The sequence below is a fragment of the Littorina saxatilis genome, linkage group LG10 (assembly GCF_037325665.1).
Source record: "Littorina saxatilis isolate snail1 linkage group LG10, US_GU_Lsax_2.0, whole genome shotgun sequence".
Taxonomy (NCBI): Eukaryota; Metazoa; Mollusca; class Gastropoda; order Littorinimorpha; family Littorinidae; genus Littorina; species Littorina saxatilis.
In genome coordinates, this window is record NC_090254.1 from 37,368,331 (window position 1) to 37,384,677 (window position 16,347).

The 16,347-nt window shown below is 40.0% G+C and overlaps 1 protein-coding gene and 1 long non-coding RNA gene across 2 annotated transcripts in view; both read left to right on the forward strand.

Annotated features, from left to right (window-relative positions):
* Positions 1 to 16,347, forward strand: part of LOC138978741 (uncharacterized) — a 193,183-nt gene that overhangs the window by 39,883 nt on the left and 136,953 nt on the right. The window lies entirely within an intron of this gene.
* LOC138978736 (sodium/glucose cotransporter 4-like) overlaps positions 1 to 16,347 on the forward strand; it is an 87,072-nt gene that overhangs the window by 690 nt on the left and 70,035 nt on the right. The gene's annotated exons all lie outside the window — the stretch shown is intronic.

Below are 16,347 nucleotides of genomic sequence, written 5' to 3' on the forward strand. Positions count from 1 at the left end.
TTCGTACATTAGAGCGTTCGGAACTTTTCAGTCGCAAAAAGTAGTACCGAAACAGAACAACTTCTCAACCCATTGCACTATCGAGGATTCAGGCTGTTGCTGGCTCGTTATTTGTTTGGTTGCTGGGTCATTATCGAAAAATAACTAGCTCTACAAGTTTACAGAGGTAAAGAAGCAGAGGGGGGAATAAGTAGAGGTTACATGCCGAGTCTCAGTGATTATTAAAAATAATGGTCGAAGTTGGCGGATCATGAAAAATGCGAGCTTCAGCGAGCTTTTTCATGACCGCGAACTGAGACCATTCTTTTTAAAAATCACTGAGACGAGGTGTGTAACCTCTTTATTCCTCCTTTCTTCAGTTATTCAAAGAAAACAGGAGTTTTTGTGCGAAAGTTTGATCGAATCCGAATCACTCAACCAGTCAACCTGCGCAGGCGATCAATTAATGCGCGGTTGTATAGTTCCGTGCAAATCATTCCATTCTGTTAACACTTCTTGTCAGTTTCCCTGTTTTAGACTAAAATCAAGTACACAGATATGCTGTTATTCTGCTGTGGCGGTAAAGCCAGATATTGTGTGTTCTGTTTATGTTTTAGTATCGTTTAGGATTATGTTCTTTCGTCAAATGGGACTAGCAGACGAACTTTTGCACCCGTGTTCCAACGTTAATTACTGTATGAAGTTCAGTTTTCTGGGGAAAATAGTGTATGAAACCGCTTTATGTTGTTTAAATTGATGAGATGTGTGCATTTGGTTGCGTGTGATCTGTTTATAAAATGAAATATTGTTGAAAACTGACCGTCGGATTGCAGTCAGTGTTGTCGAAGAAACTGCGTTAAAAGAAGGGGAACTACTCTTGTCGGCAAGAGTATGAGTTACTTGCCTTGGGAATTTGCTTGTGATGAACGGTGTGTGCACGTTTGATCTAGATTCAGAAAACAACCTAACTCATGGATTTTATATGGAGATTCATGTGTTCAGGCCTGTAGTTGTTAATTTAAATTCGGTATGTTTGTATTGTTTGCTCCAGAGATGTATATTTCGTACGTATAGAGCGTTCGGAACTTTTCAGTCGCAAAAGTAGTACCAAAACAGAACAGCTTCTCAACCCATTGCACTATCGAGGATTCAGGCTGTTGCTGGCTCGTTATTTGTTTGGTTGCTGGGTCATTATCGAAAAATAACTAGCTCTACAAGTTTACAGAGGTAAAGAAGCAGAGGGGGGAATAAGACATTTTTAAGTTATTCTGCAGAAAAACCGAAATGCTGGAGAAAAACCGTCTTTTCTGCAGCATTTCTGCATAATGTCATCTTTCGCCGAAGCAGCGTTTCTTTCTGCAGCAAAACATTTTACTGCAGTAAAATTGAAATCAAGAATGCTGCAGTAAAACGGTGCTGTTGTTTTACTGCAGAAAACCTGTTTACATTTTTTCTGCAGCATTTTGTACTGGCTCTTGGCGGATTATGACATTATTCAGTTATTCTGCAGAAAAACAGAAATGCTGTTTACACTTTTTCTTCAGCATTTTGGCATTATTCAGTTATTCTGCAGAAAAACAGAAATGCTGGAGAAAAACTGTCTTTTCTGCAGCATTTCTGCATAATGTCATCTTTCGCCGAAGCAACGGGTTTTTCTGGAGCAAAACATTTTACTGCAGTAAAATTGAAATCAAGAATGCTGCAGTAAAACGGTGCTGTTGTTTTACTGCAGAAAACCTGTTTACACTTTTTCTGCAGAATTTTGTACTGGCTCATTATCCCCGAGTACGCTAGTACTTGGGCTCAACAGACTTTAATTGTGTGTCTGTCTGTGTGTCTGTCTCGACTTAACAGCTTATTGCTGGGAAACTACTGGGCGCAGTTCGTTCAAAAGTTGATACACTAACTTGATAATAGGTCCGATTGATCGTATTAAAACTTCATAATGTTACCTGGGACCTAAATGCGAAATAAATCACAGAAACGACTTGGCGGTGGGAGGGAGCAACAGCCAGCCACACTGTAATGATAGAACAGCCGAACGCGTCACACAGTGACGAGAAATATAGCGTCATAAAAAGCATGCGTATCGCATGCGAGACGATCATCTTGAACACGCGGCCAGTACAACTGGCCTTGACACGGAACGATTCAAGGGGGGCAATCTCAAGTCATCTGAAAGAGGGAAATCCAAACACAATCCGCCTTGTTCGATTTTATGGGCTTGGACGATAGAGAAAAATAAGAAAAGCAAAAGCTGGAGTCCAGTCTGGACGAAACTGCTATCAAGAACGCAGAATTGATTTTTTCTGAGTTTTTTTTAGCCGTAAGCGCCATGTTTATCGGAGCAGGAAACTCTTCCAGAGTGAGGCCCCTTTGTTGGTTTCACTGCGGTGAACAGCAGTTATGAGAAATTCGAAATGAGAAATGGCGCTTACGGCTTAAAAAAAAAACTCAGAAAAAATCAATTCTGCGTTCTTGATAGCAGTTTCGTCCAGACTGGACTCCAGCTTTTGCTTTTCTTATTTTTCTCTATCGCCCAAGCCCATAAAATCGAACAAGGCGGATTGCGTTTGGATTTCCCTCTTTCAGATGACTTGAGATTGCCCCCCTTGAATCGTTCCGTGTCAAGGCCAGTTGTACTGGCCGCGTGTTCAAGATGGCGAGACGATTTGCAAAATAGAACAGCCAGCCAGCGTGTGGTTTGAGACACCAGGCTTTGCGCGTTGTGTGTTTGAATAATTTGATTTTTTGTGTACCCCATTTTCTACCAAGCGTTGGTTGCTCGGTCGCGACTGCGATGGTTTAGAGGTCGCGATTTTGTGTTTTGATTCTTTTCATATTAATTTGTATTTTTTCTTATGGTTTCCTTTGTTTACATATGTTTTAGTCTTTTACCTTCACTTTACATAAAAGAATTTGGTAAAACTACCTGGGGCGTGATAAATGCAAGAATCCGCGAGCCAGGACAGTAAAAGAACTTCGTGGGCCACCAGTTCACCAGTTATGAAGAGGGTCGGCAGTATATTTTTCACTGTGATCAAATAAAAGAGAAAGGCCAGTCACCACGCACATCCTCGGCTCGCATGCAATGTATTTATATAGCAAAGGGAATGCCTGTAATTCACACAGAGCAATCACTTGGTCTTAAAGGTCCTCGTCTACATTTTCTCACAGAAATTGACATTTTACAGCTAAAATGCTGAGTCTAGTTACTAACACTTTCAAAAAAACACCCCCCTCCGATCAGAAAGGACGGAGCCAGGGTAGCCGTTTGAAAATTCATTGTAGTATTTCAGCATAGTAGGATATCCTTATGTGGAACATAATGTAAACCGGAAGTTTTCAAAGTGCTCAACCACCCAGAATTCCTAGCGGTGAGCAGCCGCTTCCTTGACGAAAGTTCTCTGGTAAGTTCTTTTTATCAATTATGCAATACATTCTTGTCGTATAAGACTTTTAAGTGGCTGCAAACAAGGCTTCATAATGCAACAAAACAGTTTCAAGCAATGTGTTTGCTCTGTTCACGTACTGTGTTCGTCATTCGTAGATATTAAATCTTAGCCGAGTTGACGCATTTCAGGGAACCTCTCAAAAGTCAGTTTTACGCTTACAGCATTGCACATTACGGTACTTTATGTTTTATGGCGGTTTACAAAGAGGCTCTGCTTAATGATTCGGTTCAGGAATTAAGGAGTCATCATAAAAATAAAGCAAAAGCATAGGTCTAACACTAACTGAATGTTTCGAGAGGCACAGTTTCGACACAGTGACACACGTTCACACTGACAATGAAATCTAAAACGCTTGCAATCGATCTAAATTTGTATTTCTGCACACACAAAACATTTCGACTACAAAATAAGGATCTGAATCAAAAACAATTGTATTTTCCAACAAGAGTCCTTGATTTGTGTGCTTTCATTTTTAATGAGTTTACGTAGACTACTACCCGCAACATCGATGTCAGAATCGCCATTGATTTGCAAGACTAACAACTACAGATCTAACTGAATCAGTTGAATCAGAGATCTAGATTCTCCGGTCGAATTAACTTTGTCTGTCTGTGCGTTTGTGCGTTTGTGCGTGTGTGTGTGTGTTTGTGCGTGTGTATGTCTGTGGTAGAAACTTTAACATTTCCGAGTCTATGTGTGAGTGGTTATCCAAGACTATGGATAAAGCTCGCATAAGATTACGTCACGGTCAAAAGTGCTTGACGTCAATTAATGCATCATGACGGCATGCCTCCCTGTAGTCTTTCTCTCTCGCGTGGTGTGTGTGGTCTCGGTCATTGTTATTTTGAGCGGGCCGAGACTATTTGGCAGTCGTGTCCCTCCCTGTAAGTAGGCTACATGCAGACAGACAGATCTAGATCTAGTGTCTCTCTTTCTTGCACAGTGTCACCTAAGCTTACTGTGTGTGTGGGTGTGTATGTGTGACGGAGTGATTGAGTTTGTGTTACTGTTTGTCTATTTCTTACGTGAGCCTTGAAGGCTTCGCCTCTTGTTTTTATTTTTGTATTTCTTAGGTCTATGTGCGTGGCGTATGTGTGTAAAATGTGCGTGTTTGTGTGTAAAATGTGCGTGCGTATGTCTGTGGATGTGTGTGTGCGTGTGTGTGTGTGCATGTGTGTGCCTGTGTGTGTACGTGCGTGCGTGCGTGCGTGCGTGTGTGTGTGAGACATTCACGTGGTAGTACGAGTGATTGAGTGAATCGGAGTATCTGTACGTGTTTGTTTTCTTATACCTGATCATGTTTAAGACGATTCATGTAAGCATTTATAGTTCTTAAAAATGCCAAACGTGTAACTCATTATATATTTGCCCCTTATGGCATAAATCAACTAATACTGTACTGTATTGCATGGTATGTATAAGCCACGTATTTTATTCACTTATGATTCATGTCCGTCAAGTATTTAACCGTTTGTCCATTTCTTAGGCTGTGTCCTTTAACAGTTTTGTTTTGTTGTTTCTTTTTTTTCTGTAAAAGCTGTCCATTTCGATACTCAGGTCGAACAAAGTACGCTTATCTCATGTCTCAACTCTGAGCTAAACATCGTCTCCACCGGTCAGAAGAGGCAGGGCAGGGCCAGCAGGTGCGGCAGTGTTACATTGTTTGTCAGCGCAATCGGGGACGTTAATGGGAATCAAGGACACAGAGAGTCCGCATGCGGACAGCTACTCAAGAAGCTGCCGCCAAGAGTTATCGGGAAGAAAGATCCAGTCTCTTAGTCTTACAGTGAGTTTGTGTTGTTACAAATGTAATGGTTTGAAGATTTCTTCTCTCTGTTATTGCTTGCGTGCTTATGTTAATCTCAGTTATTCAAGTATGGGCTGTATATATTGTAAATGCGTGTGTGTGTGTGTGTGTGTGTGTGTGTGTGTGTGTGTGAGTGTGTGTGTGCATGAGAGAGAGAGAGAGAGAGAGAGAGAGAGAGAGAGAGAGAGAGAGAGAGAGAGAGAGAGAGAGAGAGAGGGGGTGGTGACACACTATACATGTACTTCCGTTTGCTGTTTAAAAGGATACTTACAAAATCGACAATCCCATCAATCAGTAGACACAATTTATTAACAAAAGAATTTTAATTATATACCAACTTATTTAATGCATACACTCTTACATATGTATACATCTGAATGCATTAAGCACACACACACAAACATGTACAGAGTAACCCCCCCCCCCCCCCAAAAAAAAAAAAAAAATGCCACCCATTAAAATGCTGATAACTCATGAATTACTTACTTAAAATTTGGTGTACATTGGCCTGAGATATGGGATGATAATTCCACAAAGTTTCATGAATGCCGGTCAAGTGCGCATGGCTTATAATTATATCTATATGCCACTTGTTTAATAATACTACATCTATTAAAAAAGATCAAATGGATACAAATTTGAATGCACCACATTATTTCATGACAATAGGACTTTTAACTGTGTTGGTCAGAACATGGTTAACGAGATGACCGCGGGGGAGCTGGTCCTGTCCATTGCTGAGCGGCTCCCATCCCCGGTTTTGGGCATCGCCTGCAACAGGATCCTTCCCAGAGGAGCCTACTTCAAGTGCAGCCACATGTCCTTCGAATCGAGGTGTGTTTGTCACCACTACCAGGATAGGGGAAGGGAGGTTGATAACCACCCGTCAAAGACCTGTAATTACAAAAATAGTACTTAAAAATCTGAAACAGGTTCAAATATGTTAGCACACTGCTGTTAATCGCCATAAGTTGTGCATGACTCGACTATGATGTGCCGTAATTATTCATTAAAATTATGATGAAAAAACAACCTGAAAAGTGATGGGCGTGTCAGGATAGGGCGGATAATCGTAAGATGAAATCTTTGGAAATGTGTCCTGTTTCAGTTATTAATCTTTAAATGTTATAACAACATCCTGGAAATTCACTTCGTAATACTAAAGTAGAAATGGCCCAGTCAGGCTGATTTTTTGGCAAATACAGGTTGACCTTAAAAAAATGCAACCCTCAAAAATGCTAATAACTTCTACATCTGTTGACCGAATCACTTTATATTTGGGGGACATAAACTTCAGCCTATGCATGACCCTTCCACATCTTGGCAACTTTTTTTTAAATAGCACAAAAGTCTGACCATTATTTTGATCTACAAAATTGCCCCTTTGTGAAAGTGTCACGGTAGCTGAAGTTTATGTCCCCCAAATATAAAGTGATTCGGTCAACAGATGTAGAAGTTATTAGCATTTTTGAGGGTTGCATTTTTTGGGGGTCACCCTGTCACCCAGTCTTCTTCAAAATGGCAAAACAACACTGCTAGGCACAACAGCTGAACCAAATCAATTTGTGTGGGCAAAAAATGAGTTGTTCTTCAATTTGAGATAAAACAAAACAAAACAGCAGGGTCACTCTTGCTCACACAATCAAATCTGCATCCAAATCAGTCTGTCTTGTTCACATATCTTGTCTAACATGGACGTTATGGCATGCTGAGCGGTGTAGGTGTCAATACTCTCAGCAGGCACAAAAGGCAGTTTTTGAAGCCATTTTAGCTGGTAATGAGACAAAGAATGGTACATTTGAGTAACTCGCAAACGCATTGCCTTCAAACTTTCGGAGATTTGTGTTAACACATGTCGTAAAGTACACACGAAATCTCAAGTCATGTGAGGTATTAGTTCTGCTGTTATGCGACATCCCAGAAAGAGTTTTAAAAATAAAGATGTACCCTGTCCGATTGAACAGAAATAATTTAGAATTAGCATGCATTTAGAAAAATTAAAGCTTCAATTTACCCTTAAATTTAATACAGTTTCACCAATGGCTGTTCAAAGCGCACTTGTTTAAACGCACACACACATTTTTGGAAAATGCTTTTTCAAGAGCCATTGATCAGTTAAGCGGCAGTGAGCTTTGCTATGCGTAGGCCGACATTTGTGCTCATGAGCGCTCTGAATGAGTCAACTTCTTAAAAAACTACTTTCGCGTTGAAATCCTCATACCACCCATGTCTGATAAAATATGTACATGAAATTTGAGTATGTGGCGCATCTGTCATTGTTCTTGAAGATTTCAACAAATAAAATTTGTTCAATGATTCAGCAAAAACATATCGTCAATTTAAGAACTGTTTCTGACATGACAAATAACAGCAGACCTAATGTCTCAAATTACTTGAAATTCCGAAAGTACTTTACAACATGTGTTAGCACAAATCTCCGAAAGTTTGAAGGCAATGCGTTAGCGAGTTACTCAAATGTACCATAATCATTTTTTGTCTCATTACCCGCTAAAACGGCTTCAAAAACTGCCTTTTATGCCTGCCGAGAGGATTGACACCGCTCAGCATGCCATAGCGTCCATGTTAGACAGATATGTGAACAAAACTTACTGATTTGGATGCAAATTTGATTGTTTTGTCTAAGAACATGCTAAACATGCTTTGCTTTAGCAGTTCTGATTTTTTTGTCAATTTTAACGCGGGAACCTTGATTTTGCGAATTTGATTTTGGGGTGTGTGTGTGTTGTAGGTTTCACTGTATCGACACTACGTCATGTAAACTCAATCTGTTTTCTGAATAAGTTAGGGGCATAAAAGGCCTTTCCAGTCATGTAATTGGTTTTACGATAAACGGCCTCATCATAAAGATCTGCCCTCAAACGCATCTGTAAAGTTTTTGTATGACGAGTATAAGTGTAGAACAATCACCATCTTACACATCTGATCGCAAGATTATGCATCCCCGAAAAATTCTGCTATGTCTCCGGCGCATTCAGTATCTGTCTGAAGGGTTTGAAAACAACTAATTAGAACACACACACCCCCCGTCCCAACCACCACCACCACCCCCCCCCCTTCCCACCCAAGAAAAAAAAGAAGAAAAGAATAACTTACATTGATAAATACAAGGAGAAGGAAAACATTAATTTACTTTTTTTTTCAATTGTTTTTGATAACAAATCTAATGCTTCTAGGTCATCATTATCAGGCCGATGATTAAACCAAAGCTTAGTCACGGAAATGCATATATGGACTAAAAATGACGTGTTTTTTCTTGCAGGACAATGGCTTGGACATGACTTCATCCTGAATCGGCCGAGCAGCGATGTATTCTTACATGGATGCCATGGACGTCTTCCACCTAGCGGGCACACAGATGGTTCACAAATCTACCCACTTGTATATTGCATACCATTGCTCCTTCAGTTCTGTAGTAAAACATAGAGCGATTCTGAAAATATTGTAGGACATTAGCTTCTTTACTTCTGCAGCTGCATAAAAAAAAAAAACAAGTCGCGTAAGGCGAAAATACAACATTTAGTCAAGTAGCTGTCGAACTCACAGAATGAAACTGAACGCAATGCAATTTTTCAGCAAGACCGTATACTCGTAGCATCGTCAGTCCACCGCTCATGGCAAAGGCAGTGAAATTGACAAGAAGAGCGGGGTAGTAGTTGCGCTGAGAAGGATAGCACGCTTTTCTGTACCTCTCTTCGTTTTAACTTTCTGAGCGTGTTTTTAATCCAAACATATCATATCTATATGTTTTTGGAATCAGGAACCGACAAGGAATAAGATGAAAGTGTTTTTAAATTGATTTCGAAAATTTAATTTTGATAATAATTTTTATATTTTTAATTTTCAGAGCTTGTTTTTAATCCAAATATAACATATTTATATGTTTTTGGAATCAGAAAATGATGGAAAATAAGATGAACGTAAATTGGGATCGTTTTATATATTTATTTATTTTTTTACAATTTTCAGATTTTTAATGACCAAAGTCATTAATTAATTTTTAAGCCACCAAGCTGAAATGCAATACCGAATTCCGGGCTTCGTCGAACATTACTTGACCAAAATGTCAACCAATTTGGTTGAAAAATGAGGGCGTGACAGTGCCGCCTCAACTTTTACAAAAAGCCGGATATGACGTCATCAAAGGTATTTATCGAAAAAAAGAAAAACAAGAAGAGCAAACGCTCGATCGAGTCACTTTCGCAGTTCTGAATATTATATGAGGCATCAGATGGACAGGAAGAAATTGCTATTCACAACACAATGAGTCACGTTCACATAAAATTTGAGCCCGGTCACTTTTATAGTTTCCGAGAAAAGCCCAACGTTAAGTTGTGTGTTGCCGAACAGAAAAGGCTAGTTATCTCCCTTGTTTTTCTGATAACGTTCGTAAAAGGCTACACATGTAAATACTTTGATGTAAAGAATAATCCTACAAAGTTGCAATCACATCCGATGAACTTTGTCAAAGATATAAAATGTCTAATTTTTCCTTTGACGCTGACCTGTGACCTTGAAAAAGGTCAAAGGTCAACGAAACCATCGTTAAAGTGTAGAGGTCATTGGAGGTCACGACTAAACAAAATATGAGCCCGATCGCTTTGATAGTTTCCGAGAAAAGTCCAACGTTAAGGTGGTGTCTACGGACGGACGGCCGGACGGCCGGCCGGACAGACTAACACTGACCGATTACATAGAGTCACTTTTTCTCAAGTGACTCAAAAACGTCCGGGGATATCAATCCCAGGAACTCTCATGTAAAATTTCATAAAGATCGGTCCAGTAGTTTGGTCTGAATCGCTCTACACGCACGCACGCACACACACACATACACACACACATACACCACGACCCTCGTTTCGATTCCCCCTCGATGTTAAAATATTTAGTCAAAACTTGACTAAATATAAAAACACACACACACACACTTAATACCGATGCCACATTTCAAGTAATCGGGCTGCATGTATATTTGTTGTCTTCTGTTTGCAACGAAGGACACACATGCTAAAGTCCACAATCAGAATGGCAGGAGCTATTGGAAAAACCGTTTTCTTTTTTTACATTTTACGGTAAATACATTTTTGTCTTTGATCTTCAGGCTTCCATAACAGTTCTCTAAATGTCTTGAGAATACGCCTGAAACGTTACATGAACCAAAACAATAACAACCGAAAAACAAACGCTGTGCATAGGGAACATAAATATCGATGATAATCTGCTGATAATTTAGCAGGGAGTATCAGCCGGGACATTATTTATTATTCTGAATAGATCAACATTCATATATATGCATCAAGTGTACTAATTGATCCTGCTAATTAGTTGTATTTGTTTGTGACTGATGCACTTTTTATTCACTTTGCACTGTATGTATCAGGTAAGAAAAATCAAGGGAGGTAATTTTGCTCGGATTAGATGGTTCCCTCCCCTGATAACAAAAGCACACAAATTAATTTTTCCCCCCCTCTCGTATGTGTTATTCAAACGTTTTGTTGGTTTTTGTTGAATATTGATGTGAAAGGTTCAATCCTTCCCGAGTAAACTATTCGATTTACAGTCTCAGAACAGACCAGGCCTGAAAAGACCATCGCTAAACACATCAACTAATCAGCCTGGGTGCATTTTGTGATTGTTTTTTATTGACTGATTTGTGAACGAACACAAGCAGGAATCTGTGATGATAACACATCAAAATAAATTATCACTTTGCGCAGGAAGCAGCCAGGTTGTCGAATCTAAGTCTGTGTTCATGTACACTCTTGTCTAAATCTGAGATGGTGAGCCAAAAGTGTTCATGGGAACGACTATGCCTTTCTGTGTCTCAATTTTTACACCACTTGCTACTCATGATTGCATGACACTAAGAACAGGCAAGATGTGGATATCGTGGTTTTAATGATACATTCGGACATACAAATGGTTACCGCTGTTTTCTTAGATACGTGTGATCTCTCTTTTTCCCCCTGGTCCTTTATTTTTGATGTTATTTAGCCTGAAGTTTGTTGCAACTATTGGTCCGCTTGCATTTGTTGTTATAGTAATTGTGGATATGTTATTTAATTTGTCTGTGTTCCCTTATTATGTTGTCACTGTGAGCTTGATGAATAAAGGCTATGACTATGAGAAAAATGTTTTACCCTTCACCATTAGCAAAATATGCAGCTGCATATATACTAAATATTTCTGATACCTTGACCAAATACGATGTTTATTTTTGCGTGTTCTCGTTTTTTCAGAGCGAACACACACACACACACACACACACACACACACACACACACACACACACACACAAACACACACACACACACACACAGACAGTCTCTCTCTCTCTCTCTCTGTCTTTCTCTCTTTCTCCCACACACACACACACACACACACACACACACACACACACACACACACACACACACACAAACAGTTTCATTGTTAAAAACTTGAAACAAGTATCCCTGTAGCATCGATGAAGGTTGTGTACAGGAACATCATAAAAGCTTGCTTACAAACGGAATAGCTTACCGTTGGATCTTTGCTCAAACTGCGGCTTTCTTGTCCACATTCCTGGCGCACAGATCTGCAATGTGCAACGTTACTGTTGAATACACACAATTTATGTTGAAGTCACAGGGCACAGACAGACATACAACCCCCCCCCCCCCCACCCCCCACCCTTACACACACACACGCGCGCGCGCGCGCGCGACTGCGTGAAGATGCACGTCACCTTATCATTTAATCACACAATGTAAAAACGTGGTGGTCAAAACTGAATAGTATCATGAATCTCTGAAGAGAATCTTTTTTTTGTTTTGTTAAACAGTAGTTTGTAGCTGAAGCCATACCGTAAAAACTAAGAACAGATCTATAAGATTCTACAAAAAATGTGACATTTTAGTTCTATTCATCTGGATGAGCTTGATCTGTCCGAAGTAGAATCGGCCACTGAAAATGCAACTCCCCCCTCCCTTTCCCACGACACACACCACGACACGACACTAGCTGAGAAAAGGAAAACGTGTGGAGGAATACATAATGTAAAAAACTGAATAGTGCCATGAATCTCTGAAGAGAATTTTTATATTTAGTCAAGTTTTGACTAAATATTTTAACATCGAGGGGGAATCGAAACGAGGGTCGTGGTGTATGTGTGTCTGTGCGTGTGTGTGTGTGTGTGTGTGTGTAGAGCGATTCAGACTAAACTACTGGACCGATCTTTATGAAATTTGACATGAGAGTTCCTGGGTATGAAATCCCCGAACGTTTTTTTCATTTTTTTGATAAATGTCTTTGATGACGTCATATCCGGCTTTTCGTGAAAGTTGAGGCGGCACTGTCACGCCCTCATTTTTCAACCAAATTGATTGAAATTTTGGTCAAGCAATCTTCGACAAAGCCCGGACTTCGGTATTGCATTTCAGCTTGGTGGCTTAAAAATTAATTAATGACTTTGGTCATTAAAAATCGGAAAATTGTAAAAAAAAATAAAACTTTATAAAACGATCCAAATTTACGTTCATCTTATTCTCCATCATTTGCTGATTCCAAAAACATATACATATGTTATATTTGGATTAAAAACAAGCTCTGAAAATTAAATATATAAAAATTATTATCAAAATTAAATTGTCCAAATCAATTTAAAAACACTTTCATCTTATTCCTTGTCGGTTCCTGATTCCAAAAACATATAGATATGATATGTTTGGATTAAAAACACGCTCAGAAAGTTAAAACAAAGAGAGGTACAGAAAAGCGTGCTATCCTTCTTAGCGCAACTACTACCCCGCTCTTCTTGTCAATTTCACTGCCTTTGCCATGAGCGGTGGACTGACGATGCTTCGAGTATACGGTCTTGCTGAAAAATGGCATTGCGTTCAGTTTCATTCTGTGAGTTCGACAGCTACTTGACTAAATATTGTATTTTCGCCTTACGCGACTTGTTTTTTTTTTAACAGTCGTTCGTGTAAGGCACACGCAGACGGAATGTAGCTGAAGCCATACCGTAAAAACTAAGAACAGATCTATAAGATTCTACAAAAAATGTGACATTTTAGTTCTGTTCATCTGGATGAGCTTGATCTGTCCGAAGTAAAATCGGCCACTGAAAATGCAACTCCCCCCCCCCCCCCCCCCCCCCCCCCTCCCTTTCCCACGACACACACCACGACACGACACTAGCTGAGAAAAGGAAAACGTGTGGAGGAATACATAATGTAAAAACCAGATCTAAAAGTAAGCCCGGTTTACGATTTCAAACTTTTGAGTATGAAATGTTCGGACGCGCCCTTTCAGCCTACAGTGAAATGGTAATGTACGTACAAGCTTTGTTTCAGAACTGTGAAACGTAATAACTAGGTTTGAATTCAAATATACAAGTAAAGTTAATGGAAGATCAAAGTAAAGGTTGGGTGTAATGTCAAAAATTATACTTACATTCCGTTTCAGCATGCTCTTCCACAGGAAAAACTCCCAGGGCTTTGTCCTGCTTGCGATTTTGCCAAAAGTAGATCTACTTTGAACACACCCCCGATGTAACTTTCAATGAGCATCATAGTGTTTTTGCCACTTGCCGGTTGAATTTGGCGCCTAATTCCAACTTCGCTGCATCTCAGGGTTGTTTCTGGTCCCCCAAATGTACACATTCAGACCTATGCCGCCCTGATCGATCACAATTTTGCTTTTTACGTAACTGGCGCAAGATAGCAGACATCTTTGGACCGTAAATGACTCTTTGCGCATGCGCCGCTAATAATTTGATTGGTCGATATTTTTAGGCAAAGCACATGGTCTCAGAAAACAGAAAACAAAACATTGGAAGCGTGAGTCACGCTCCCAAAAAATAAAAACTTTATTTATATTTTTTTTTTCTGTAACTTTTTTCCCCATGGTTCATTCATCATCTGACATAACTTTTTAGCGAAATCTAACCATAAGATTATTGGAAAAAAGCAAAAATGTAGACGACCACCTTTAAACGTGCACAAGACAAAAACTTTCATACTGGGGGAGCGAGCCAGTCTGAAGAGTACTCGGGTCCAGCGCGAGCGTTTTTTATAACGTTGGAGCACGCGAGCCCCCCTCTGTCGAGAGATGGACTCATCCAGAATTACCAATAGTTGTGCGTGACACGAATGTATTTTGTCTGTCTGACTTCCTATCCGCCGGCACGTACCAGCGCCCGGCGTCCTACATCAGTAGATCTATATGTCACTTTTCTAAAGTCGTGTTTACCTTGTTTATCGCAATGTCTTACCACTGTGCCATTTCTAAGTGTAGTAATGGTAGCTACCGTCTGAAGATAATGGAAGAAAGAAATCTGTCCTGTCCATGCATCGGTGAGGGAATCTAACAACTGTGACTGCAAAGCTCCTTTTTGGTGAGTGTTGCAAGTGAAGTGTGTGCAGAAGCCATGTTTTTGTGCTTGTCAGAAGAACTCCTTGTTTCTTTTTAATTTTCTGCTTTCAGTTTCGGGGTTCTTTTTCCTTGTGTCTCCCTTGTCGGGTTATACAAACGTTTTAACCAGCTGTTAAACTTCTTAAAGTCTGTTGCAAAGTAAAGGATACTGAGGTAATGTGTTCACAGTGTACATGTATAGATCTCACTCTCAGCTCGCTCTCTCTCTCTCTCAGTCTCTCTCTCTCTCTCTCTCTCTCTCTCTCTCTCTCTCTCTCTCTCTCTCTCTCTCTCTCTCTCTCTCTCTCTCTCTCACTCACACATAACATTTATGATGATCAATCTGCTGCTGTTTTTGAGTCACTTGAGAAAAAGTGACTCTATGTAATCGGCCAGTGTTAGTCTGTCCGGCCGGCCGGCCGTCCGTAGACACCACCTTAACGTTGGACTTTTCTCGGAAACTATCAAAGCGATCGGGCTCATATTTTGTTTAGTCGTGACCTCCAATGACCTCTACACTTTAACGATGGTTTCGTTGACCTTTGACCTTTTTCAAGGTCACAGGTCAGCGTCAAAGGAAAAATTAGACATTTTATATCTTTGACAAAGTTCATCGGATGTGATTGAAACTTTGTAGGATTATTCTTTACATCAAAGTATTTACATCTGTAGCCTTTTACGAACGTTATCAGAAAAACAAGGGAGATAACTAGCCTTTTCTGTTCGGCAACACACAACTTAACGTTGGGCTTTTCTCGGAAACTATAAAAGTGACCGGGCTCAAATTTTATGTGAACGTGACTCATTGTGTTGTGAATAGCAATTTCTTCCTGTCCATCTGATGCCTCATATAATATTCAGAACTGCGAAAGTGACTCGATCGAGCGTTTGCTCTTCTTGTTCTAACTTTTTAGTTAAAAAAAAAAGAAACAATAGACTGCAGGTGTGATGTGGGGTACATTATCATTATCTCGTTCTTTTACTGTAAACAATTCTTTGAGTTTAACGTTAACTTGTTTAAGGGTATACATGTGCTTTTTGTTTGTTTTACAGTTTGTGGACGATACCAACTCGCAAGACTAAACCAGTGCAACGGGACAAGTGGAAGAACTTAATCAACAGGGTGCACCCAGGGACCAGTAAGCTGATCTCCCCATCCAAAGACCAGCGGATATGTTCTTTACAGTTTCAAGGATGGCAGACCGACCGAGGACAATCCATACCCCACTCAACACCTTGGTTATCCACAGTTTGAGAAAAAAGTAAGACCTTTTGTGATATCAGGATATGGTAGTGCTAGTCATAACTTGTGCCAGTTGTTTTAATATTATATCTAGTTTGTTTCATCCTGCTTAATCTAGTTTACTGTGAAAGTTACAGCTTTTTAAAATAATTTGTTTAAATAAAAATGTGTTCATTGGCTTTCTCTTTTTCAGGTGAATCGAGTTTTGATGTATGAAGACACCGCAGTCCGGCCTTCAACCAGAGGCAGACGCAGAGAGACAACATCAGCGCTGCCCCCTGACATTGCTGCTGTAAAAGAGAACTGCATTGTTGATGACCCTGAGGTGGAGATGGCAATTGCTTCAGAGCAGCAACTTGGAAACCACCAACTTCTGCTCAACTGCTTCACATTGTTTTCAGTGGTCCTGCTACTCAGCAAACAAATGCGGTCCATGTTTCTTCAGATCG